Here is a 27,401-nt window from a genome sequence, read left to right on the forward strand (position 1 = left end):
GAAGTCCATAATGGAACTAAAACATATATAGAATCATAGAATCATAGAATAGTTTGAGTTGGAAGGGACTCTTAAAGGCCATCTGGTCCCACTGCCTGCAGTGCACAGGAACACCCACAGCCCCATCAGTGCTCAGAGCTCTCCAGCCTGACCCTGGGGTCTGCAGGGATGGGCACCACTCCTCTCTGGGCAGCCACTGCCCTTACATGAAACAACTTCTTCCTTACAACCAATCAAAATCTCCCCTCTGTTAGTTGGAAACCATTTCCCTTGGTCATTGTGTAGAAACTCAAGAACCAAACATACAAGGGCCTATTCCACATTCAAGTCTTGCACTTGTACTACTAGGTAGTTCAGTTTTAATTCACATTCAAAGTGAAAGCAACAGAGATTTTCAGTGGCCTGAGTCCATCTGTCCAACAAATGTGAAATGCCCAAGGTTTCAGCAAGCCAGTAATAAATGGTGAGAATGGAATCTCTGTTCCAGAACCCAACTTCTCGTTGCTTGGTAATATTTTTTGCTACATTTTTTCATTAGTAGTTTTGTTTGAGTGCTTTGCTCAGCGCTCAGTCACAATTTGACCCTCATGATTGCGCATCAGGTGAGCAATGAAGTTTGATATCTCCTTCTAGCAAATTTGAAGCAATCTCACTCAAGCAAAATCTACAACATTGACAGCAATCTTAATGTACTTAGTAAGGATTTCATGGAAAAGTTGTGATTTCACTAAAAAGAAAAGTAGTATATTGTACTTACAGTGGTTAGTTTGCTGATGGCATGTTGCTGAAAAAGTAAGATTTTCTTCCAAGTAGAATCTAGTTACTCAGAATGCTCTCCTTTCTGGAGGAAGATGTGGGATGTTTCCATGCTAATTCAGAGATAGATTAAATTTTGTGTCAAAGCATGTAAAAAAGATTGTTCATATTTCAATGTCAATAATAAATATTGTGTCAGTTTGTGAAGAACTAAGTATAAAGCAAGCAGCAGCAAAATGGGAAAATCTTGTCATGAAACATGTAAATATTACTTTTTACTCAGCTTCTCTGATAAGTTATCAAGGAAGAGTTAGTTCAGTCATCGGTCACTTTAATAAGCAACAGGTCAGCATATGTCAGGAGATTTAGATTGGATATTAGGAGGAAATTCTTTACTCAGAAGCCACTGAGGCCCTGGCACTGCTGCCCAGAGCTGTGGGTGCCCCAAAGCTGTGCCCAAGGCCACGGATGGGTGCTGGGCAGCCTGAGCTGGTGGGGGCAGGCAGCCCACGGCAGGGTTGGGGTTTTGAGATCTTTAAGGTTCTTTCTATGAGGTCCTGAACCATTCTATGATTCTATGATTAGAAGTGCTTAAAATGCCAAAGGGAAAGCATAAAGGGCAAAGAGATTTAGCAAATCATGTTGGTTCCAGTTCCTCCTGAAAAGGCTGTAACATCACCTGTGAAGTATCCAAAAGAGTACTTCTTTCTGTCTTTTTTAAGTGAATGCACAAAACCTTCAACAGTATGTTTGTACTTTTTTTTTTTTTTTAATATATATATTGGAAACTGTTCTGTTCTGCATCTAAAGGGTGATTCCCATTCAGTGCCCAACTCACAGCAATGAGGTTAAATTGGTTTGGATGATATCAGCTACATGTAATTAAACCAGCAGCCCATGTCTGATCCTTTCTGTGACCATGTTAGGTGTTAAATTAAGGTCTGATTAAGAGTGTGCTGCTGCAGTTAAGGTCAAGGACTAAAGATCACAGGCTTTGTTTCATCTAATAACAATAAAGACTGTCTGGCTGCCAAATACCACAACAGCCCTTGTTCTCCTATCAGACTGCTGTCCAGCTAGAGAGATCTGATTTCACTGGTATCCCTTTTTAAACCCTACTTCTAAGAGGGTTTGTAGCTATTTCATCTGTGTTAAGCAGCACTGTGTTACCCGAGGCTATATGCTACGTTCTATATGATCAAAGCAGAAATGCAAGCAGCTTCTGACGAAGAGTTATCGTGGCTGAGGGGAAAAAATATCAAGGAAGGAGAAAAAAGATACAGCGCTACAAAATACCAGGTCATGCCACCAAAGTAAACACCCACAGGTAAGTTCATAGCATGAGACCACACAATGGAGGAAACTGTGCACATGTGTTTGCTTGGAACAAATCACAGGCTCGCCCCACCAGCAGTCAGCAGGAGAGATGTGTCAAATAGGAGAGATGAGAGATAAAAGCGGAGTGGTGAAGAGAAAAAACAGCCACTTATTTGTAGGATGAAGACGAGCATCTGTTCATAGGAGCTTCTGCCTGCGTGAGTGTTTTCCACGAAGCCAGGTCAGGAGACATTAACAGATCAGTTGTTTGTTAGGAGAGAACAAAATTCCTATTGGCCCAACGCAGCGCTCTCCCCAGCCGTGCCCATGTGGATCTGAAACAAATGCAGGGTGCTGGGGCATGTTTGCTTCAAAAGGGGGGGTGGAGCAGAGTGGGAAACCACATGGCCCCCAGCTAATCTCTCACAGCCATGCCCTATTGTATGTCTCCATACTTGGGGTCCAATTTCACAGTTGATATCAATTCATTTTCCAAGAGTCAGCTGAAGTGTCTGTCACTCACTGCTATTGCAGACGACTTAGTAGATTATTAATAGAGCACTATTCATACCTGGAATGATGATTTTGTTATTCTGTCAGGCTGCACACAAGAAATTCATAATAGGAACATGCTAAACACGGTAAGATCACTGTTTGTACAATTCTTGGTGAATTGCATCATAAATGTGATCAGAAATTATCCTGGAGTGTCTTGGTGCTTTAGATTTCAGGAGATATAACCTGTCTGTTTCTTAGTGAATACTGGGTGAATCCCAATGGATTCAGTGGTGTCGTTCAACGTGGATCAGCTTCCAATGGCTTGCTGTAGCTGCTGAGCTGCAGATACTTGCAGAGGCTGTGCTGTGGGAGTTCCCCACACCTCCTGGAATCTGAGCTGTGTCAGAAAGACAGCAGTCACCGTGGAATGACCAGGTGTGATATGAATGATCTGTGTGATAAGAGAAATGGGTTTGCCATTTGGAGTCAGTGCCTGAACCAGAAAGCAACCTCTGAATTAAGACTTCCTCTACACCTTGTTTCCCACCTATCTGTGAAAATACTCTGTCTTTTCCAGTAATACAGTGTGCTAGTCCTGGCTGAGTCTATCTAATGGCAACGAGAAAGTTTTCATGTGACTACTTAAAGACTCCAAACTCAAAAAAATAAAAACAGTCAAAATAAAGGGCAGGTTTGGTTTGATTTGATTCTCTTCTTGCTAAACACTACAAATATTGTGCACGATGATCCTTAGTTTTAATGAAGTGCTGGAGACTGTGGCCAAAGCATTTTTAAACTCAACATTTAAAGACTGAGCACATATAACCACATTATCTAAATAATAATGCTGAGCCATCCTGATTGACTGCAGCAAGTCAAAGGAAGCTGCTTTTGAAAAATATCATCAGTTTTCAAAATGGAGCCACTATTGTTAATGTACTGTACTGCCATTTTAGATTCCAGAGCTTAGGCACTGCAGGCTGGATCCAGACACGTTCAAAGGTCCTCACCTTTGAGGTATAGGAGGCATGGTGCAGGTCAGCCACTTACTCTCATACAGGAACGATGTGATAGCACCAAGTCCTGACACCTCTGACTGCCCAGGCTCAATGACAAGGGACTGGGTCACAGGCAAGGTGACTGGCAGTGGCTCTCTCCATCAATCTGAAGTGAGCTCACAGTCCTGCTGTTGATAGAAGGATTGCTTTTGAAAACTTTCCAGCCTTGTCATGCATAGCTGCATTACGTTATCTCGGTATCGGCAGTATTCCCCGAACTACACTTAAGCTGGTATAAGAGGGATTGTTGTACATATTATGGTAATGTCATTTATTTATTTTACACAACTGGAAAATTTAAGGGCAACCACTTCACTTCTGCGCTGTGTAGATTAGAGCATTCACAGTAACACCTGCTTAACGGACAGATAGAAAAAAGCCCTTATATTCCTTCTTTATTGCAATTTATTATTATAGCTTGAATGGTTCCTAGTGACTTCCTAAGATTAATGTTAATATTCTGATCGGAGACTTCCCTCTGGGGTTTTATTATGGGTTTTGAACATTCATTTCATTTAACGTACACATGGGAGCAAGTCTGGTGGTTCCAAAAATATTTGTAGTTGGAAATCACAGTGATTTTGTGTTAGGCTCAGTGCCAAAGAAATCACAAATCAGAAGTCTGTTATAGAGTAGTTCCAATTTTTTGGCATCAGAATTTCTCTTTATGTATGTGTGTAGTGTGATATTTTCCCCAGCTGTATGGCACTGAAGATTTACTCAGATACGCATTGTTTATCTGCTTTTTGAGGTTTCTCTTGGACCTAAAGAATTTGTCTAGCTGCGTGGGGATTCATAGGGATTTTATGGACTTCCTGTGTGAGCCAGGGCTGCCCATCGGGTATGCATCTTTCTCTATTGCAGCTGGTGTTTTTGAACCAAAGTGTGGAGTAGAAATTTCACCCCTGATTTTTTTGGCCAGATCGATTGTTTAGTCTAGGAACTCTAAAGTAGACTTTTTAGGTGCTGGAATTCCTCTTTTTCTTCAGTCAGCAGCTGATGTAGTATGGTGTACATCAGAGTCTAGATTCACATCTTAGTGAGCAAAGATTTATGTTCCTCCTAACGCTTCTTGACATTAATGAGTATTACAGACATGTATCCCCATGGATTAAGTTGAGAACATACCCCAGAGTGTGTGTGGAGTTTGTCATTAGGGCATCACACGATTAAAACCAACAGAGAAATTCCAAGGGTAAGGAAGCAATTGGATCTCTTCCCTTCTCTCTGCTGGAGTACATGTAAGAGATACACTTTAAATCTTCTCATATTTCCAGCCCTCTCACACCAGTTCCTGCATTCGTTTTTAGTTGTTAATGACTTCAAAGAAGAATTGACTGCCACTTTAAAGACATTTCCCATAACAATGTCATGAGAAATATTTTGCTGGCAGAGAACATTTCTGTAAGTCTTTAATTAAGGAACTCCTATAGAGCTGGGGGAGAGAAGAGAGCACTCATTTCCCCATCCAGTCATTTCAGAGATTGGATCAATGCAATGGGATGATCCTGACAGAACACTCCATTACCTAGGGATTGTGATCCTACATTATGGATCCCACTGAATGTGCCAGAGACTGTGGCACAGCCAGACTGGTAGCAGTGCATCAGCTGCTATCCCAGAGGGTTCACTAATGCCAGGTGTATCAGAGCAGGGGAGTACAGGAACATGTATGGGATGTGTTTGCTCTCCATTGCCCATTGCTCTAAGCTTGGGGCTTCTTTCAAATGTAGAGCTGCATGGACACACAGTCAGCTGCATTATCTGTACATCTTGGGGAAAATTCAACTGCAAGCCAGACAAACCAGGCACAAATAACGGAACCCTGGATGTAATTTCAGTCTCCCCTAAGGCCTCGTATAAAATTGACCTGTGAGATGGATTCAGTGCAGAATTTAAGCCCCATAATCTACTGTCTACAACAAACAACTCTGAAGTCCTTGTATTTTCTTCGTGATAGCCCAGCCGTGCAGTGGAGATGATTACTGTGTATGTGGTTCAGAGGTTTTCTAGGCTGACTGTTGTCACACACAAGGGTTATTAGCTGATATAGACGGGATCGTGCAAGACCAATTGCAACATGGAAATAAAAATTCTGTGTTTTCCCAGAGAGTCACTGGAGATCTTTTTGAGCGAATTTCCACAGGAAAAATCTGATTTATCTCACTTGAAAGCAATTGTTCCTGGACCAGTCACTTCCCTTGAAACACACCCATTTCTCTCTCAAAAAAAAGGATAACAATAGTTAGATTTTGAAAACTTTGAGATCTGTGGAAATAAAAGAGCTGCCTGTAAAGTGTTTAGAAAACTTCAAAAAAAAAAAAAAAAAAGAAAGGTGCTACATAAATGCATATTGATTGCAGCTGTGACACTCATGTGGCAGTTCTGAATGCAGAATCAAAAGCAGAGGGGGCAAGTTGTGAGTCAGAATAAGGAGCTGTCAGCCTTTAGCCTGTATCTTAATGTACTTTGAAATGTTGCAGACTTTCAGAGGATCTGGTTTGCCAGTATTGTATGTTACAGTAATTACACCAATCTGGAACAGAAGTTTTCCTCCCCACTCCTGAGAGAAGGTAAAGCTCTTAGGGATATACATAAATGGAGCCTTAATCCCACAAACTTTAGTGCATGTGCCTAATGCTAGGCAGCAGAGCTATCCCACTGGCTTCAATAGCTCTACTCAGATGCATGTGTGGAAGTGTTTGCATGCTTAGAAGTTAATACTAATAAATGCATGCTTCATGCAAGATCCCTATGTAAACAATCTATGTCTGCATCCAAGTGATGATTTTACTGCTGCTCTGTAGTTCTGTGTAGTGGCTTTGAGAAGAAGTCTTGTATTTTCTATAGCAGTAAATGTTTCTGATAGTGTTTTTCATTGCTGGCTCTTTGGGGGCTAATTAAAAGAAATATCTGTTAAATTTATTCATTGCTTGGTTCCTTGATAGCAAGAGGCACCTGGTGTAAACATTAAAAAGAAAAGCAGGCAGCAGCCAGACCTCATCAAATACTAGATGCATTAGGACATTTTATTTATAAATATGAAATTGGTTTTAATGACTTCAAAAGGAGGAAATGTCAGCAAGAGCATAATATGTGCAAGCTCAGTAAAACTGTCATGAAGATGCCAAAACCCACAAAAATCTAGAAATTGTACTTGCTCCTCGCTTCTCCCCTCAAAACCCAAGTGACAATTACAACTGCAATTGGCAAAAGTATATTTAAAGTACTCCAGGACTAGCCAAAACAAGCTGCCAATGAAATGGAGCATCCCAGAGCAGGTCTGAATGGAAAGCACCATCAGTGGTTGATCAGCAAAGAGCTAAGTCATACTGAGTTGACTGATTCATTGAAATGAATGTTGAATTTTATCCCATATGATTTAATGCAAAATGCTTAAGGATGAGAAATCTATCCTTCTTTTGGGACGCCATTTAAGCAGGCACTCCATTAAGCATATGCTTTGCATTCACTTGACTTCATTCTAGAAAATACTTAGCTCTGTTTCACTCTGTTGAGACTACAGACATCAGTAAATCTGTGATGAAAAGTGCCTCAACATTATAATGAAGCATGCATTCAGTTCAGTCCCAAATAAAGACACAATACATTCCTGGTCAGCAGACCATAGTAATACAATTGAGAACAACAATAATTCTTCTGAAAAAAAGAGTTCTCTATTCTTATGAGGCAAAATCTATTCTAAAGATAGATTTCACCTTAAGGCATTTTATTATAAAAGGTACAGAGAAAGATGTTGTTTCGAAGGAGTAACTTTGATGTCCATGAGATCACTGTCTAGTTTTCGAGCAGGATGAGCTGCAGCGTCATTTAGAGAACTGAAATTTTGAGCCAGGTGTAAGATATGTGACTGAGTCCAAAGAGGTAGAAATGTACCTGTTATAAGAACAACTCTCATTCAGTGCTATTAGGAAACTGAAGTTCTAAGCTCAAAGGAATTTTGACCCAAAATAACTAGAGTGCAAACATTCTAACTTAGTGAGGAGAGAATTCCATTCTAAGCCAATCTACCATGTGAAAGTGTGACAAAAGGAACATTCCTTGCTTGTAGAGCAGAACTGACTCTCTGTCGGTAGAAGGGCTATAAGAGAATTGGGTTTTTGTGCAGTAAGGACAAAGGGCCTCCTGGAATACCATAGGTGTCATCTTTTCAGAGGGTCTGTTCCCAGTTGTAAAGAAGTAGAGATCTGCTGACTTTTTAACCACGTCAGATGTGCCCCATTTCTAGGGTAGGAACTTTCACTCATGCCCCTGTAAACAAAATAAAGAGGCAGCGGTTTTCCATCCTGCCCTGACCTTTGGAAGAAGTCATCCCTGCCAGTGCTGCACTCTGGCACACGAGAGGCACGGAGGGATCGGAGCCGCCTCTGAATCACCATCACACTTCCTGCAGGCCAGCACCTGTGTTTTCCTTGGAGGTGACCCCATCCAATAACTAACCAGGTCTGACCCTGTTTACCTTACAAGATCTGAGCAGTAGGATCGTGCAGACCTCCAAAATTAAATGTGAAACACTATTAAGTCTCAGAGGAGTCTGAGAATAAGCAACTGCAGCCAGGGAACACAGTCCCAGTACAGAGTTGATGTTTGCAGAATGCAAGTACAGGATGCTATAGCAGGAAGTCTCCATTTCAGGTTTTAAGTGAATTCAGTGACAGGACCTTGCTAGGTTTAGGATGAGAACAAGTCTAGACGAGGGGGAGCAGCAGGGACTGCAACTTATGAAGTGACTTACTCCTGCCAGCTCTATACGTGAGCCTTCTGTGTCCACCAAGCCAGGTGACATTTAACCACAGAAATATTTAACTTACTTTTTACAAGGTTGTACATCATTGACCAAGATAAAATACAGGGATGTGGGAGAGTCAGGATGCAGCCTTTTCAGAGCAACTCTGTATAAAGAAAAAAGGGCAATAAAAAGGAAGTCTTGACATAAGGAAAACATCCCAATGAAATTCTGCCTTTTAATCTAGGCCACGATCTCTCTTCTCGTTATCTTCCCTCCTTTTTTAATCCTCTGCTGCACTTAGCTTTTTTATACTCCTTCACTTTTATCAACTTCACCTGTCTCAAAGTCAGTCAATGCAAAGGCCATCAATCCAAAGGTTTTAAAACATAGGGACATGAGCTGATGCACCAAACTTCTCAGCTTCTCCTGAGGTGCCAACTATTCAAACTGTCAGCAACTTCAAAGCAATCTACGGCTGATCAGTGCCTTTATAAAATCACATAAGTGCCCAAAGAGGAACATAATGCAAAAACTCAAAGGATACTACTTAAAAAAGCATCTGATTGAAGAGCCAGTATTTCCAGTAATGAAAATTAAAAGCACTCCACTCCATGGTGAGGGAAAGCACCTGGAAATCCAAGAACTACTTTTAAAAATTCAAATATCTTCTGAAATATATAATTATTTTGGTAAATGATATACAAATACAATTTTTAATAATATATTTAGCCAGAATTCTAGGCCCTCCTCAGAGAGAGTTGCAATATTGTGCATGTACCTAAATGCTTGTCCAAGTTTGATCCAGCTCTCCTCTACTCAAGCTCCACCAACGCTGCAGTGAAAGAATAACTTCTTATATTTGTTGCCTTAGGGAAATTCAGTTCAAGAATGACCTAACCACCAAACTTTATCTGCATTGAAAAACCTGAAGAAAGACTCTCTTGCATTTTATTAATGCCTCTGCTAGGTGGAAAGCCCTCATAGGAAAATAGTTTTTTCAGCCTTTCTCCTGTTACCATTTTTCCCTGACATCTGTTCATCACTAAGCCAGCAATAGATTCAATATCATGCCATACTGCATGTGAGCTGCCAAAACACTTTGAGAAGGAGGAGTTTGTTAAGTGTACAGAGAGATGGGCAAAGCCAATCATGTCATGGTTTAAGCCACCTTGTTGATATAGGAGGCTTACAGCTGTCATTAGGGAAATGGAGAAGGGGGCCAGTACTGTAAACTCACACCAGTGACAGCTATAGATCAGGAAAGAACATCTCAACACATGTCAGGCCTTGACTGCTGAACTGTCGGACTGAACTTCTGTTAATAGTTTGCTGAGCTTTAGTCTGCTGCTGGTAGCAAATACAGTCCAACCAGCCTGAGGTCTTTACGAGGTATGTGTTTTGTCTGACCAGTCGTAGATTAAAGCCTAGCAAGCCTTCCTACCAATGGCATCTGGAGCTAAAAGGGTCAATCAGCTTACATATCCCGTGTTTATAGATATTAAAGGCACTATGGAGGCCTGGATGCTATAGATGTGATCAATGCCTTTGACAGAACAGCTCAATCTTGCCTCTGGAGTAGAGATTTCCAGGTCACTGCTTCCTAAGCTCCCAAGAAGCACCCAGCCACCATTTGTAACCATTACTGTACATAGAGATGAAGCCCAAACAACAACAGTGATGCTGACATGTTTGAAATAGCAATACTAGTTTCAGGTCTTGCCTCTCCTTGGCAAGACATACTTTGAACAGAAAGATACATACTATTTTTTGTGTCAGTGTTCCTAAGGAAGAATTTGAGACAGTTTTATATGCAACAGTTTCATGTAGCTCCTTTGAATCTAATGAACTATGATCATACATCTCTGGAAGAAAAAGAAGTTCTTAGTGGCTCTGAATTTAGGAAAGACTGCTGTGTATTGAATCTGTAGCCCTAGTCTGGTGCATAATTGGTCAGAAGACTGAACTATTTTGAACTGTTTTTTGTTGCTGTTGTTTGTTTGCTTTGGTGAGTCTTGAGGAGACTGAATCTGGAATTGATAACAGCCTGCAGTGCTGGCAGAGTGGACAGTGCCTAGCATATCAGGCTAGAACACTGGTTGGAATGCAAGATACTATGATATACCTAGAGAGGAACTATTTCAGAAATTGCAATTGATTTTGTAAGGCAAAATTCTCATTGCTGTGTCCATATTAAAAATTACAGACTGCTTTTTTTTTATTATTTCTTTTCTTTGATTGACTTCAAGCTCTTTCTTTGGGATAACATTTCAGTTTGCCTTTCCTAAGTTAGATAAGTTTCCCAATACATTTTGTTTTTCTTTGTTTTTCTCTAGCACGGAGAAGGGAAATCCTCTTGGTTTCTTATTCTCTAATAACACACTTCTAATATGATCCAAGGAAAGTACCTAGCTACATCCAAAAAAGGTTTTTCTCACTTTGCCTTCCAGCCTGAAGTGCTGCTCAGATCTTTCTCACTGCAAGAAATCTTCCCTTCTTCTGCTATTCATCATAGCAATTTCACAGGCTCTCTTCAGCTGTTCTCTCCATGGGTTGGTGAAGCTGGTACGGTTATTATCCTCTCTATCCTGTACAAAGTAAAAAAAAGGGAAAAAAAAGATTATTTATGGATAACACTGCAGACCACCCATAAAGCAAGAAAAATTGAGAAAAAGCAGTTGTTTTCATGCTCAGGGCAGTTATAAGCATACATAGCTTGGATTAGACAATCCTTCCCATTTGACTTCTGTTCCTTCATAAATATTTGTAACTTTGCTGATAAAGCAATGCTGAATTTCTCAGCTGGATATCCATGTGGACAATAAACTGTGGGACTGGAGTATAGATCTCATTCTATAACGAGATTTCTTGAATAGTCAGTTGTTCCAATCTTTATCTTGGTCATGAAAAATCTTTTCAGGAATCAAATGGCAGAACAAAGTCACTACATACAGCTGCTTTGACTGTATTGTTGATTGCCTGTAAGGCCCATGCAATAGGTGATAAGGGCTAAAAGACATTAAGATGATTTTTTATTGTGACCTGAATGCAGACTTGTGTACAGGAAATTACAACATTGCAACTTTTTAAAAAATATGATATGATTTCTATTTAACGCACAGAATCTTTACTTCAGTCCTGTTGTACTGATGAGCAAAACATAATAATAATAATAATAATAATAATAATAAGCACAATTTTGTGCCTAGAAGCTTCTGAGGACAGTCACTGCATGTTGAGATAGTTAAGTGCTGAGACCACATAAGAAAGCACAAGCAATGATAACCTGAAGGACATAGCAGTGTAAGAGTCACCCCATGGCTGACCAGTCTGGGGCTTTATGCTACGTGGATTTAACAGATAGTCAGAGACAGGATAAACTGTGGCCAGCAGCAGGTCAGTGCTGGGTGCACTGGAGCTCCAGCTGGATAAAGATGCTTGCTCTTAGGTCAGCACCAATGGCTTGCCTCCGACCCAGCTTTGCATCTAGCCCAACACATTTTGCAGTGGGACACCTGGAGGATTACCACCATCTGCCACTTGTACGTTGCTTTCCAAATACAGCTTCTCAGAGCACATAACCTGCACCCAACAACAAAGCCACGGGAAGGTTTGAGACTTGGCTCAGAAGTCAAGACTGTAGGAGGAGACTTCTAAATTCATCAGTTTGCAATCACTAGGTTTTTCCCAACAGAAAAAGAAATAATAATTTTAAAAATCCTTCTATAAGAGGAAAGAAGCATAGGAAGGGGTAGGGATGATTTCAAACTTCAGTTTTACAGTTGTATCCCTTACTGAATAACAACATTAAATATCTCTTTTGTCCCCAGATCTCCAAGTACTTTACAAAGGCAACAAAAACGTCACTGACACCATTTTACTGCAAGGGAAATAGGAGCAGAAAGGGAAAAGTTATTTGGCTGAGAATCCTTCAAGAGACCAACAGCAGCGGTAGAATACGAGCAGCAATGTGCCAAGTAAGAAAGCTGCCCCAACTACATGCTGCCTGTAATCATCACATTTCTAATGCCAATAAAATCTTTGTTTAGCATTCTTTGTCCTTCTGCTCATGCAAGAGTTGTTTAGAACTCTCTGATCCCCTTATCTCTCCTTCCCCTCCCTTTTTAACTTATACATTCCAAGTTTGGCTTCAGTGAAAGTCCCTTTGGGCTGAACTTATGAGCTATATTACTAAAGTTTCTTTTTCCAGACCTCTTTTTTACAGTATTGGCTCTGGTACTTAGGAAAGAAATGTTCTGTTTTGTGAAAAGCAGGCAGATTGGGCATCTGGGAGGTTCAACATGTTCAGTAGGTAGAGACAACAACTTCTATATAAAGATTATTTCAAATTTGCACTCAGTGCAAGTTACAGTTGAATGCACTATTTAAATGCAGCCCTTGGCCTTTTTGCAATTTCCTGCCCAGAAGAGCAGCTCTCTAACTCTTTTGAAATAAAAAGATATAAACATTAGAAAGGATGCAAGCAGTCAATTGACCTCAACAGTGCTCAGCCCTGGTGCTAGTCAGGAATTTTCCAGCAATTTTTTTTTTTTTTTTTTTTTGGACAGAAAATGCTGGTCTCTCTGAACTGAAAAATCTTTGTGGGAAACATCAGTTTCAACAAAATGCTTTCTGGGAAGAATCTTCCAGTCTGACTAAAGACTGATGGTCAAAATCTGATTGGGAAAAGATCCTAGCACAGCCAGAAGCTCAGTGGTTAACACGTTCCCTGGTGATGTGGATTTATACTGTGTGATACAGGAAAGATTGAGATGACTCCAAATAAAGCAGGGCAAGGATTTAACACAGTCTTCCCACAGACCTTACGAATGCCCTAATGTCTGGGTTGTGGAGCATAGTCTCTCCTCTGCCCCAAGGAATGGGATTTCATTGAGTCAAAACCAATCCACTGGAGCAATTTTGCATTGATCCTAGCCAAAGAGATGTTGTAGACCATAGATTGAACCCTGGTTTCCCTCAGAACTGGGCTTTGCTGTACTCCAAGCCGAAGCTCTTTCTGTTCACTTGCTCTCTCTATAGCAAGAGGTCTTATTTTTATTTTGATCAGACAAAAATTCTAAAAATTTCACATTTTTCCTAAAACAGATGTTTCACTTTCTGGCCAGCTTTACTCAGCATTCTGTAGAAGAGAGTCCTTGGTTTCATACCAGATGTTTAACATCTGCCTGGCTTCAGGTTTTCCACCACAGCCATTTCAGAAAGCATGGCCAAGATATACACGATGAGAAATACTTTCTATTGACCTCAAGACTGCAGATCAGACCTCAAATTCTTTGATATCTCCCCCAAAACTTGTGTTTTGTCAACAGAAAAAAGCATATATATACATACAATAGATAATTATTTAAGGAATCATGGCAGGAGACCACACTGGCAGTGCCAGTGATCTCACATTTTGCCTTCTGCATACAGCTGTTCTTTAACGCCTTGTTTTTCCATTCCTACTCTCTGAGATAACCTGACAGGACCCGTGTAGATCTTTGCACAGATCTTTTTGCCACAGCTCTGCAGCTATCAGATGAGCAGAGACGTACTGTGATGGAGAGGAAGATAGTGAAACCCAGGCTTGTCAATTCCTCTCTTTTCCTGAGACCAATTATTAGAACCCATTTACTGAAATTACTGGGGCACATAGGAGGAGCAACGCTGACAGTTGTTTCTTTAACCAGTCCAACAGATTTCATTTGGAAAAGAAGCTCTTTTCTAATCCATCAGTATAAATTAATGCTTTGCTCAAAGCTAATTCTTCTTCTAAATTAGGAACTGAACCCATCTGTATTTACATGTAAGTAACTGGGAGCTGGATGACAACCTAAGGGAACATTAACTGAAAGGTGCTGAAGAATAATAGCATTATTCTATCACTTCTACAAGAAGAAAAGGAAACTGTACATCACAGAGAAGGGTGACCAGCTGCTAGCGTTACATAACAGATGGGTACACTGCTGATTCAATAAATGCTAAGAATACAGGAACTTATTTAGAAAGCCAGATATTTGTGTGTCCAAGCTAAGAATTTCCCAAAATGTATCACTCAAATATATTGTATATTTTTTCGTTATTTCTCTCTGCACAATGACTTATTGCATATCTTTTTTTCCCCAACAGTATTTTTTCCACAAAAAAGACAAACTGCAGAGGAAAAGGAAAAAGGCATTCTAGCAAACAGGCACCTCATCTTACCAATATAACTGAGGGGGAAAAAAAGGAAAAAAAAATCATTTCCAGACTTTGCAAGAGCTCAGCTCTGCACAGCACCTTCTGCATCTCAGTAAGATTTAAAACTTGAACGCAGCTAGAGGCACACTGCAATCCACCTTCAGAAACAGAACAGCTGCAGCTGAAGGGGAAACTTGAGGAGTAAGGATGGTTTAAGTACTCTATTGCTTCTGCCAGTGTGTTTACAACATACCACAGGGACGATGTACAAAAGGACTCCTTAGACAAATTCCGAGTATATTGACAAAGGAAGAAACAGATCTTATTAAAAAGTCAACATTTGTTAAATGAAAGAAAACATGGTGCTGAGACTCCAGCTCGGTTTGAAGCAAAGCCAGGGAATGTTAGCAGTAACTGGGAAGTACTGGGAGAGAGAAAACTTGTGCTTCTGACAGACACCTGGTGATTACAAATTAGAACTGGATATTTACTGATAAGATTACCTAGCCTCGATTATTTATAAATTTCTTGCAGAATTTAGTTCTGGTTGCTGGGATATAAAACACTCAACTACTGCATCCTCATTTGGAAAGCAGAGGTAATAGGAAAAATAATCACATCTGTTGTGCAGGTAGGCATGAACATCTGTGAGTACATGCATTTGAATACATCTGGCTAATACTGAACGTGGATGGAAGCTTTGGGATGCTGAGGATAGAATCAGAGACCTGACAGCTCTGTAAGTAAAACTTCTGTACTGCAGATATAAGAGAGATGTAATAAGCAGTAACACACAGCAACCTCGCTGTGCTGTCTGGACTCCAGTTCCAGTTTCTCTGCATGAGGAGAAGTTTCCAAGTGTTCAACTGCCACTTAAAATCAAACAAAGCATCTTGGTTTTCCAGAGAGGAGGAAAAATCCTGGCTATCACCAATCTATATCCTGGAATCCATCAGCATAGCTAACAGTATTTCATCTGCAGGAGCAGAGCTCCATCAATTTGTGCTAGGCAGTGAGCTTCTGTTTCCAAACAGACCATGAGAGTTACGACCCACAAATCAGTCCAGAATATCCTTGGCTCTGCTTCAGGATGCAAATGCTGCTTTTTCTCTTCAAAATATTAAAATTGAATGATCCAGTGAGGAGAGCTGTTCTACCTATTTTGGTTATGGGTCTTTTGAGGGATTGTTTTGATTACCAAGTAGCTTTTAGTGGTAATCAGTGACCACAAGATCAATTTACACTCTTAGAAAATAAATACAATTCTTGTTTACAATAAAAAGTGAATGTGCAAGGAGAGAGGAAAAGAAGAGAGAACAGGATTAATAAATTACAATTGTTAGCAAGCACTAACGTGTATCAAAATGGCAAATCCTCTGGAGTATGGCTGAGCTTCTTTTATTCAGGTCAATGACTCCTTTTGCGATTCCCTTCTCTAAAAAGAGCATTTTTCAATGATTTATGTATAATAATCTCCACATCAGCATATCTTATTTCTCAGTATTTGTTTGTTAAACATGCAGGAAGAATCTCATACTGAAGCCCTTAGCCTTGAAAATACAACTGGGACAATGGCATAAAAATATGCATATAAAATAGAAATATTTATTAGTAAAGCTCATGCTTATGTTTTGACATGTAGGTAAGGAAAACAAAAAAACAAACCATTTTAGATTGCTGAGTTAAGACTTTAATGGTGTGAGTTTCAGACAGATACACGAGGGTTGGTTATTAAGCAAAGAAAAGAATATCATCCATCATAGGCCAGCAGAGCAGGGAGCTGCAACGAGCATCACAAAGGCTCCTTTCCATCAGCCAGCACAAAGCATGTCTCCCTGCAGCCTGCAGGAGTCAGAACTGGACAAAAATGGTATTACTTGGTAAGTGATTAAGATGATTTGTGTCAGTTCAAACAGATCTGCAAATCTGGGTGGGTTTTTCAGGACTAGAACTTCATCACAGAAGATTTTTGGCCACCTCTCCTTTATGGCTACCAACAAAAAGCCCAAATTCTCCCATGTGCTTGCCCACCTCATGTGCCTGAATCATGTTCAGAGACTGGCATGCTGGTTTATTGAAAAAAAAATTCAGACTTCAAAGAAGTGGACATCCCATTCCCATACAAAGACTTTTCTGGTCAAAGAATGTGACAAAAGGGATAAGATTTCCAACAGTGAATCTAAAGATTGAAATATCATTGGTAAAGACTGAGGCCACCTCTTACCAAGCTAGAAAGACCCTCAGGTGAGCACTACTATGTATGCCCCATGGAATTATTATACCAGCTGTCCCATATCATTTCCATTCTGCAGACTTGAAAAATGCAGAAGTCACAGATGGGAATTCCACAACGGGCAAAATGCACTGTGTCTGAATGGATAAAATGCACTGTGTATGAAAAGTGACACTATTTCAGAGATTGTAATATGTTATAGAAACTATTCAGATCATTTTGATTGACTGCAAATGGCAATCCCAAGAGATCTCACTTGTAGAATGAATTATTCTCATTACCAGGTTTGCCCTTGGCCAGCTCAGGACTGAGTCAGACCTGAATAGACTCTTTGCTTCTTCTCCAAGAGGCTGTTTGGAGGCACAAAAGAAAGCAGCCTTAGTCCTGTTCATACAGAGCCTGTCCCCCAGCATAGCAGAGGATTTCATTCTCTGTGCTGTCCATTTGAAGTCCCAGGAGAGGGAAGGGGGAACTGATAGATAAAATGGCAGATTTGCAGTATCTTCCAGCTAGAAAGTCTGTCCCATTCAAGATATTAAAGGCAACCAAACCTTCTTACTCAAGCTGTTTTCTCCAAGTTGACTGGATACTAAGTAGGCACTGATGTCCATAAATATTTCACAAGGAAAAGAATGCATTTCCCAAGCATTGACTAGCTACATATATTATTTATATAAAACCATGACTTAAGTTGAAAAACAATAAATGCTTCAACAGCATACCTATTCACAATCTACTCCACTGCTAAGTAAAATGGGCTCAGGTTATTCCTCAAGACCTCATACCTGTGCAGAAATTCAATGAGACCTCCACATAAACATGACCTACAAAGGTGAGTATGAGATTGCAGTCTCTACCAACACTAGTTAGCTATGAAATTATATGGACCCGTGGACAATAGATTAGAAAGCCTTGACATCTGTTTGCATTTTGTAGCTGTATTATATTTTACACTCTCAAATGAGATCAGGTCTCCCACTCTAAACAAGGGGCTGACGATGCACAAGGAAGCAGTGTTCTGTCCTACTTCACAAACAAAGAGTTAGAGCTCAGGGAGATAAAGGACGACATTTTTCACTGCTATTCACCCAGCACAGCTCACTGATAGCCTTTTCGAGAGGAATAAGTTGCTACAAAAAAGATGAAGGTCAGGAAAACCAGAGATTGCACATTCCAGGGCCATGCCAAGAAACTGCTAAAGAGTGGAGATATGAATTTAGGCCTTCCTCTTCCCCAGTGACTTCGCTACATGACTACTCTTTCTTGGTAAATGATCTTCAAACAGTTGTTTTAATGACTGCTTTGTCATTCAACCTATTCAAGGCTGTAAAGGAGGCATCCCAAAGGAGGTGCAACAGAATAAAGCTCTTTTGCCTGAAGCACTTGTAACATTAACAGAAGGAAGTTAATTCTGCTTCTGAAAAAGAGTTAAGAGAGGTTTACCAGCTCGTAACCATAGCTAGAGAGAAGGGAAAAGCTTTTGGAGGGGAGAAAGTGGATCCAAGATGTAGGCAGTACCATCACCAGTTATGCGTTTACCACTCAGCTGGCAGCTAATGGCCCATGTATAAATTCAGGATGAAAGTGGGTAAAATAAATTGCATTCTTTAAAAAGACCATCTCTTCTTTCACTGGCACTGAAAATCCATCTGAAATGAACCCCTGAAAGCCATTTTGAGTTTCTTTGGCAAGATGCAGAAAGTGCCCAGGTAATTCTTCACAATTCAGTATTGGGAAGAAAAACAAAAGCAATAAAAACACTGGAAGCTCTGGAGACGAGACTCACCTCAATGCAGACAGCAAGAAGGATATTTATGCACTATTTATACCACACCAACTGCCACTTTTGCCTTACATTGATTATAATACATTTCAAAGATCCTTCCAAAGCTCTGGTGTAACACTAACATAACTGGGAGATAGAAGCAGCAGGGTCAAGTGGTGTGTCCCTCTCCCCTCAGCACATCCTGATAAGCAAACACTGGAAAGAGCTGGAGAGGCTGAAAGCTGCAACACAACAGAGGCTGTAATAGTAAGGGACCATTCCTGAGCATCTCCTGGCTGCTGCCCAGCTCTTTCGGATGGACCCAGAGATCCTGCCAAGCTCAGCTGTTCTGTGATGTTATGAAGCAAATAACTGCTGTTCTGCATCCCCTGCCATCACTGCTCCAAGGTGAGCATAGGTTAGTGAAAGGATGGGGAGAAAGAGGGTCTCTGAAGCCTCTCTGGATCTCCCATTGCCTCTGCAAAGCCTTGCTTCCCTGCTTTCTCTGAGAGAGAAGCAGGGATGAGCATAGATTCGCATTGCACTGAAACACAGCTCTCAGCAGTGAAGCCTACTCACTCAGTACAGTATTGCTGGGTTATATGGCAGGTGTGAATGAATGCAGTTCATTTGGATCCAAAAGAACTCAGCAAAAGACAGCAAGATAAATAACCTTGGAAAAGGGGTGTTGACAAGCAGGGACTTGTAGAAAGTAACTGGATGGACCAGGAACCTGCTCACACAGCTCTCCCCAGTGCCTCAGCAGCCTTAAAGCACCCCCACATCACAGCCTTCATATTCTCTGCATTACCCTTTCCACTGAAAGGGCATTTTGGTGAGGTTCTGCAGGCAGCCAGCCCTACTACCTGGTCTTCCAAGGCTTCTGCCCATGAGGTTTTCTGATAGCACATACCTTGAAGATACGCCCAGCCCACTGCTACCATCAGTAAGTCCTGACTCCACTGACTGCTTCTTGCCCCCAGCACTGCTTTGTCCTACGTAGCACCTGAAAGAGCAATCAACCAGCAGGAGGTAGCGAGCATCCAGCTCCTACAAAGGATTATCCAACCTCTGATCATAGATCTGAATGCATACGACATCAAGCACAACTCCAGGAGGTGATTTGCTCTGATTTCTGCAGCAATACCAGAGCAGTGACCATCTTATAGAACTGAGGCAGACCACTGAGAAGTTCACATGAACATCCCACGTGCACAGTGTCTGTACCGACTTCCAGCCACTGGCAGAGCACAAGCAATGCAGATGCTAAGTAGCAAAGACAGAAGGGTCGTGTCCAATCCAGCTCCCCTCCACACCAGGCTCAAGCAGATGTGAATTTGTATAGGTTGCTTATGAAGGCCTGCAAAAGGAAATCCTGACACAGCAGTGTGAAATCACATGCAGCTCTGTCACTCCAAAGGCTTACACTATAAAACCTTCATTGCTCCAATCCGTGAAGCAAAATGACAAATGACTCCAGTCAAAAGCTTGCAGTCAGGACCTAAATCTTCCACCACCCCCTTTCTGCGTGAATTAATTTTAGGTGTTCTGTGAGATAAATTGAATTTTGCACTCCTCCAGCTGCAGAAATAGATTGTTCTAGTTATTAAAATAAATATGTGAAAAATAAAAATGAAGGAGATAAAAGAAAAAGGAAATGCTAATGTAGTCAGAAGCCACAGAGTCGTGCCAAAGAATTGCAGTGGTACTAAGACACTTGTGCTATATTTATGCAGGAGCACCGAGCAAGAAATAAACAAAGAAACAAAAACCATATACACCTACAGCCCTCTTCTGAGAGTCTTTGTGGAGGCAGTTTAAGGTTAAAATGAGAGGTTGCCATGTAGCAGATGTCATAATTTATCCTGACAATCTACACTGCACTGAGTGATTGACTTCAGAGGGAGAAAGAATGGGCCAAGAGTTTTTAACCTCCTGGTTTTCCCTCCAGGAGTGTCAGTGCATTCACTGATCAGTGCGGGTTTTTCATGTCTAAATTGCAGATTTTGCCCATCATATTCTATTCAGCTTGCCTCTGCTCTCTCCCACCAGGCACCATGCACCATTTTTCTCTAACTGACCAAGCTCAGTCCTACACAGAAGACACTACAAATCTTACCAGTTCAGGCAAGAGCACTTAGACTTCCCAGAAAGTCCTTCTGAAAGCTGCCTTGGTCCTTCAGGTACCATTTTCCTCCTTTCTCGATGCATTACTGCACATCTGGTTCACATACCTTCTACCAATATTTCACCAAGGAAAAGTCCTCAGGCAGTAGCAAGACAAACAAACAAACAATATCAACACTTAGAGAACAAAATTAAGATAGTGGCATCTCTATGGTTGTACATTTGGGCCCCCGTGACCCAAATATACATATATTATATAGGGATTATCACTTAAAAGCCATGAGTCTTCCCCATCTCAGTCACCCACTAGACTGGAGCCTCTCAGGTGGGGCCAGTATGACCTTTTTAGACATCTGTTTTCAGACAGTTGTAGATCAGGTTCAACTAGAACTCTGTACCAGGCTTGTAGAAAAACACACTTAGTGAGATCAGGGCATTTTATTCAAAAATAAAGTAGCTGATATTTTTTAAGCAAACGAGCTTTGAACATGAAGGCTTCATTTCAGCTCAAATAAAATATTTCATTTGATTTGAAACAAAACTTTTCTTAGTGTTTTGATTCATCCAGCACAACAAAAAAAGATCAGTTATTTACACAGTGCTGCTTAGATTTGGGCTCTCAATAGATTTCAGTACAGAGGAAAAACAATCAAGTGCTGTAATGCTAACTATGACCAATTAAGTCTTAGTTCTGCAATAGTGGATTTTTTCTTAAAGCTCCAGCTTCTTGAATCACGAGATCACATGAAGATCTCAGCCTTCTTTAGCACAGAAAGTGAATGTCTGATAATCTGGATTGCAAGCAAACACTCACAGACTGGAGCTCCAGAGGTTTATAGCCCTTAAACAAGCAAAAAATTATTTTCCCATCTTACTAATTAAAAAAAACTAAAAGCTCATGATTCGAGATGGGTCTTATTTTTTAACTTTTCAGGTAGACAATATTGCAAATGACTTCCTGGATACTTCCACCCTCTGGGCTTTTTCCCCTTCTCTGTTCTCGTCCCCTTCGCCTGTTGGCTCCCATTTAGTTTGGGGAAGGAAACCCTCAGCCAGCCAGCTCCAAACCCCCACCAACAGTAAGAGTTAATTTCTTGCAATGTATCTCAGTGTAGTAACTGATTACATTTTTCCCCAAAGGAAACTTCAGTTAATTTGGTTAGTGACTCATATGCCAGGCTGCCAATTACAACACAGATGATTACACACATAAATTCATGTCGGAGTGGCTCAACGATCACAGGGAAAAAAAGAAAGAAAGAAAGAAAGAAAAAGGCAGAAAAGAAACCCCTGGATTCCCCTTTACCCTCCCAGGAAGGGGTGGGTAAGTGTCCCACAGTGAGGGGTGCCCAGCAAGATTTGAGCTTCAGTGCCCCAACCTGTAGGATGGAGCACAGTCTTTAAAATGGCAGTGTCTCCTAGCTTTTGTTTGGGATGTTCATTGCAGAAATGTGTTGCACGTTCTCTAAGAGATTGTTTGCCAGTATCGTTAGAAGAATCCATATACAAAGTGAGAAGGAAGGAGGTTAAATGAGCAGTGCTTGGCAGTACGTCAGTAAATCATTTAAAGATAACCTGTGCATACCAATACAAAAAAAAAAAAAAAAAATCCAATTAAAGTAACTTATTACAAACATAGTCTTCTCTCTGTGAAGTGCTTTAAATTTCCTAAGAAGGAGCAGGAGAGGGGGAGGGAAGAAACAGGACAAGGAGTCAGAGTCTGATGCTACAACATGGGGAAGGCCCAAGTTCGGCATTAGAGAAAATCCCTCCACGCCTCATCAATTAGCCAATGAAACCAATATCCAGGAGTTGGCTGGGCTCCTGAATACATACATACAGAGAAAATTAGACTTTGTACTTCAGAGCAATAGGAAGCTCTGACATTTGGTGGAGCGCGTAGGAGGGAGGTGTTCTTTAATGAAAGATACTTCACTGGCCCAAAATGCATTTCTGTCTCGACATTCCTCTAGATAAACAGCTGCATACGTTTCCTTCACTCAGGGTCAATGGGCTGGCTATAGTATAACTCACACAGCTCCTTGCTTGAGAGGTCAAAATCCCTCACAAACAGTAATTAGGCTTCATGGCACTGGGCTATTATTATACCAGTTTTACAAGGAAATAAATAAAAGCATGTAGCGGCAAAGTGATTTGCCCAAGGTCACCAAGCAAGGCAGTGGCAGAATGAAGTCCCATCTCATGTCCTCACCTCTCACCAATACGCAACTCCTCCATGTCTGCCTTTATTAAATAACCATTAGAAAACATATTAATTGTAATTTGGAACTATGTAAATTGACTCTTTCCCAAAAGACAGCAATTGGCTGTTAAATAAATACCAAGTGATTATTACAATCGTATTTGCTGAAGGGTGGATCATCAGTGTAATGTGCTGGGTTCAATAAAAAGGTTATTGCCTGTCAAATAAACATGATGAGCAGAGCCTGGACTGATGCAAAGCGTATTGAACAGCAACCAGCTCTGCTGGGAGCTGCAGCCACTCAGCACCATGCAGCCCAAGCTCAACATAGGGAAGTGGCGCTGCCAAAGCAGAGATCTCCATTAGCAAAATCACTTAGGGTCAGGTTGTGGCACCAAGAACTTCACCGTAAGGACAGCTGTGCTACTGATTTCTGGCAAAACAACTCGTGGTGTGAGATGCTGCTCTTAAGCAGGAGAAAGGTGGAAGAAATCACTGTAGAAGAGTGGGATGGTTTTGATGTTAATGCTAAATTAAGTGCAGATACAGGAAGCTAAGGATCTTGCTTCTGTTTTTATAATAACTCACCAGAAGGGGACAGCTGTAAATACAGTTGAATGGTCAGATTATGTCTTTCAGAAAGATCGCCTGAGCACAAAGGAAACTATTTTAAATTGCCCGTTTCTTTTATGTTTTTCTAAAGTGTGAGTTTGTGAGAATAACGTTTGTTCTCTGCCAGACAATCGTGGACGCATCAAAAAAATCTTTGTACCCTGCAGAACTGACTGTCATTTGCAGTTTCACGCTAAGGCAGCACCCTGCTATGAATGATGGCCATCCATTTTTAGGCTTCTTCTCTGGCAAAGTGGGGTAAAGGGACATCACAACAACCACCCCGCTTGGATGCAGTTTGTCAGCACAAGCAGCTGGAACAGCAAGCATTGCTGCTTGTCTCAGAGCAAATATTGTTCTAAAAGCAGAACAGTCCATGCATGCAGTAACTGCCACTTACATCAAATAAGCAATTCTAAAAATCAGTTTTTCCAGCAGTGAGGCCGGCAATAGGACGAGGAGAGCAGTACCGAAGCGCAGCACTAGGTGGCAAGCCTCTAACAAAGAAGGAACTTCTGGGAGCAGAGCCTCCACCAAGGCTTGCAGCAGTCACCTGACAGAATTTCGTGTGGTGGAAAAATGTTCTTGATTTAAACACCTAATGTTTCCCATTAAGAGCTAATGTCCTGTATGCTTTAGCTGTGCCAGCATATAGGGAGGACATATTGTACTGCAGACAATGCTCAGAGACGACGATTCTTAACATTCTTATCTGGAGACCTTACCAAGATGTACTTTTCCTGTTAATGTTTCTTTATTACAGTTACTTTCTTCTCTCCTCCCTTCACATTTAGTCTGTTTGTGGTTTGGCTTCTGGAAACAGCTGAAGGTTAACAGATAGGGACTGCAGAAGCACAGGGCTCGGCGTGGTTTGGAGTGGGATCGGGATGCACACGGTACAGAGAGCCAGGCAGCGCTTCCACGCACATCTGCACTTGCACAGGCCAATTAGAACGTTAATAATAATTAAGTGTCTTACTCCTAAGACACTCCTACACAGGGGAACGCTAAAGTGCCAGTCAGCTCATTTCATTACAGCCAGACACCTCTCGGACCTGGCGTGCTGCTGGGGGAGCGGAGCAGCGCGGTTCCAGCACAGCTGAGCTGCTTACGGAGTGGAGCAGCCGACAGAGAGAAAACATGGACCCGAAAAGAGGAGTCCAAGCTCTCACCCCAAACTGAGCACCTCGGCAAATAAATGCAGAGTGAAACTGATAAATTTCCAGTTTGCAGGGGTTGGTGGGAGTCTTTCTCTAGCTTCAGTTCACACACTTCAAAGTGGCTCCATTTCAGATTTGAGATAATCTCCTAATTAAACACAAACTCAGCCTTAAGCTGCATGTCATCTGATTTCTACCCAAGCACTCGGAGCTGGACACAAACTCACTCTGAGCTGCTCAGCCCATCCGGCACCAAGATGACATTTCACTGTGCAGCGAGGGCTGGCCCTGAGGTCACCTTCCATCTGAATGTGAGTCACCCACCTTCCTCATCTTCCATAAGCACGGCAGCCTGGCTCTCAGCTGACCGCAGAGTGCTGCTTATTCACTGATGAAGCCATTTCAGATGCTAGTTTTCAAGCAGTGGGATCCTCTGATAGGCAGCAGGACAGAAAGCCAGCAGAGGGAATGGGTTTGCTGCTGAAGGGCTTCCAGGCTGCCCATCTGGTAACGTCCAGGAGGGCTGGAAGAAAAGCCTGGGTTAGTTCTCATGAGCACCTCCTCTTGGGTGACCCTGACACGTTTTCAAGTTCCACCATCCCTGGTTTTAAAGGAATGTGTATCAGAAATGTTATGGCTGCTTTTCAGTCAAACCTCTAGGAGCAAATTAAAAATAAAGTAAAATAAAATAAGAGGAGCAAGAAGCAAAATCTACAGAAGTACAAGAACAGAAAGCCCTGTTCAGAGCACACTCTAAACAAAGCAGATAAAAAATAAGTTAAAGCAAAACTCAGCTACTCTAATTTAAGTAAATTAAAGGAGAAAAAATCCTACCACTTTTCACTCTATCTCACATCAGAGAACAGTCACAACAGAATACTCACATAATGTGATGATGACTTTACTCTTGCACCCAAGGGGTTTCCCTGCCTCTCTCGTACAGTTCTTACAATTATCACATTTGCTCCCATTTTGCATCCTTCCCTAAATCCAGTTTGCCCTGTTTTGAACACTTTGGGCTGACAGAATTGCCTGCTTGCAGTTTCCTTTTACTATCCTTTGATATTTATTTTTTTTTTTACCAGCTGCAAGAGAAAAGTCAAGAGAAAACACAAAACCACGAATCTGCTTATGTGTGCATAATGCATAACTTTGAAGCTGGGTACAACTCAGGTGTCGTTTTCCTGAAAGATCAGGAATGTGAGCAAACTCATGTCAGCTCAACATCCCGAATCCAGCAGAGCAAAGCATCATGAAGGTCCCCTGCACCCCATTTTTTGCTTCTCCACCTATAACCAGAGGGAATGCTGTTGGCCCAGCTCCCTGCTGGAGTAAAAGCCTTGTGTACACAACCTCAATTTTATCTCCAGCCCTTGGAATTAAAAAGCAAAATTCTGTCTTGTGCTCACTTCGCTTGAGATCAAATTCTTCCATTCATTCAAACAAGAAATTTGTTCTCTCAAAAAAGTCACTGAAATTACAAACAGAAAATAACAACTAAAAGTGAAAAAAATAAGTTTGAATAACTCTAGATGATTTGCATTAGTATTACTCCACACACACCAACTTTCAAACCACAGAAATAACAGTGTTCTTGATAGTCATTTGCCTCTGTGCCGTACTATAATGAAGAAAATCTGTTTTCTTGTTACTGCAAGATACCAGTGAAACTGTTGGACAATATCTGAAATGGGAAGAAGTATTAAGAAAAGTCAGATGATCTGAACTTTGTTATTCGCATGCAGCTAATAAGACTAATGTTCACAGGCATTGCTATCTATAAATTAATGGAAAATGAGCTGGGCAATTAGCTGGAAGCAAAATAAGCATCCCCATCTCCTGTAAAACACAGTGCAGTATTTTATAAAGAAGCGTTTGATCAAACAATCATTTGATCTTGAGGTCTGTGTAACCAAAGTTTTCAATCACTTCTCCTTGGCTGCCACGAGTTTCAGAATTACAGAAGCTGTATCATTTTGTCAACCTTCAATGCACAGAAACGTTGAGGCATGTCCCCACAAGATGATTATCTGTCTGACTTGCAGTTGAAAGCTATTAGATGTTACTTTTTACATTAGCTGAGAATTGCCCAGTTGCAGTTTTTAAGTCTGTTAAGGATGACAAAGATGGGCATGACAGAGAGACTTGCCGTGATTAAATGCTACTTGAATTTATTTCACAATGTGCTAAATGTTTCTTATGATACGATCTTAAAATTAGAACAAACTGATCTTGTACCTACTGAAGTTTATGACATGATGAATTCTTTAGAGAGTAAATTACAATGAAGCATTGATAGCAAATTACTTGGTTATAAACGTAGCTCATCCAAAAACACATCATTACAGGAACAATGTGAAGGATTTTATTCGGTAGTATACGTCTGCTCTCATTTCTGATTTCACATTCTGATTACAGCAAATAAGATTATTTTCACCTTAGACAATCATTTTCTCTGGGGAGAAAAAAAAAACAAAACTTTACAACATGTGCTGAAGAGCTGTGATTTTACAGGAAGCTGAACTGGGACTGTTTGATGAGAAATACTGGATATATTATACACTACGAGGTTAAGTGGAGAGTGTGTGTGATGTACTTCAAAAGCCTGGAATTTGGACATGGTACATTTATCTATCTTCAGAGTTCCAGTTCTTTCAGTTTCTTACAGCTCATGGATTTAATTATGCCCATTTCTACCTCAAATGCAGAAGTGGAACAAATAATTTCCTTGGATAAACAGACTGA

The 27,401-nt window shown here is 41.0% G+C and overlaps 1 long non-coding RNA gene across 3 annotated transcripts; it reads left to right on the top strand.

Annotated features, from left to right (window-relative positions):
* Positions 1-1,374: 1,374 nt before the first annotated feature.
* Positions 1,375-27,195, top strand: LOC104913860 (uncharacterized). Of its 3 annotated transcripts, XR_014887562.1 has the most exons (5): positions 1,375-2,083; positions 6,113-6,202; positions 12,207-12,353; positions 14,506-20,737; positions 25,742-27,195. It is a non-coding gene; the product is annotated as an uncharacterized LOC104913860 (long non-coding RNA). The 3 variants fall into 3 exon arrangements; XR_014887563.1 differs by lacking the exon at positions 25,742-27,195 and having other exon boundaries at positions 1,732-2,083; positions 15,188-22,198; XR_014887561.1 differs by lacking the exon at positions 25,742-27,195 and having other exon boundaries at positions 1,749-2,083; positions 14,506-22,198.
* The last annotated feature ends 206 nt before the right edge of the window (positions 27,196-27,401 follow it).

This window comes from Meleagris gallopavo, chromosome 21 (genome assembly GCF_905368555.1).
Source record: "Meleagris gallopavo chromosome 21, MGAL_WU_HG_1.1, whole genome shotgun sequence".
Taxonomy (NCBI): Eukaryota; Metazoa; Chordata; class Aves; order Galliformes; family Phasianidae; genus Meleagris; species Meleagris gallopavo.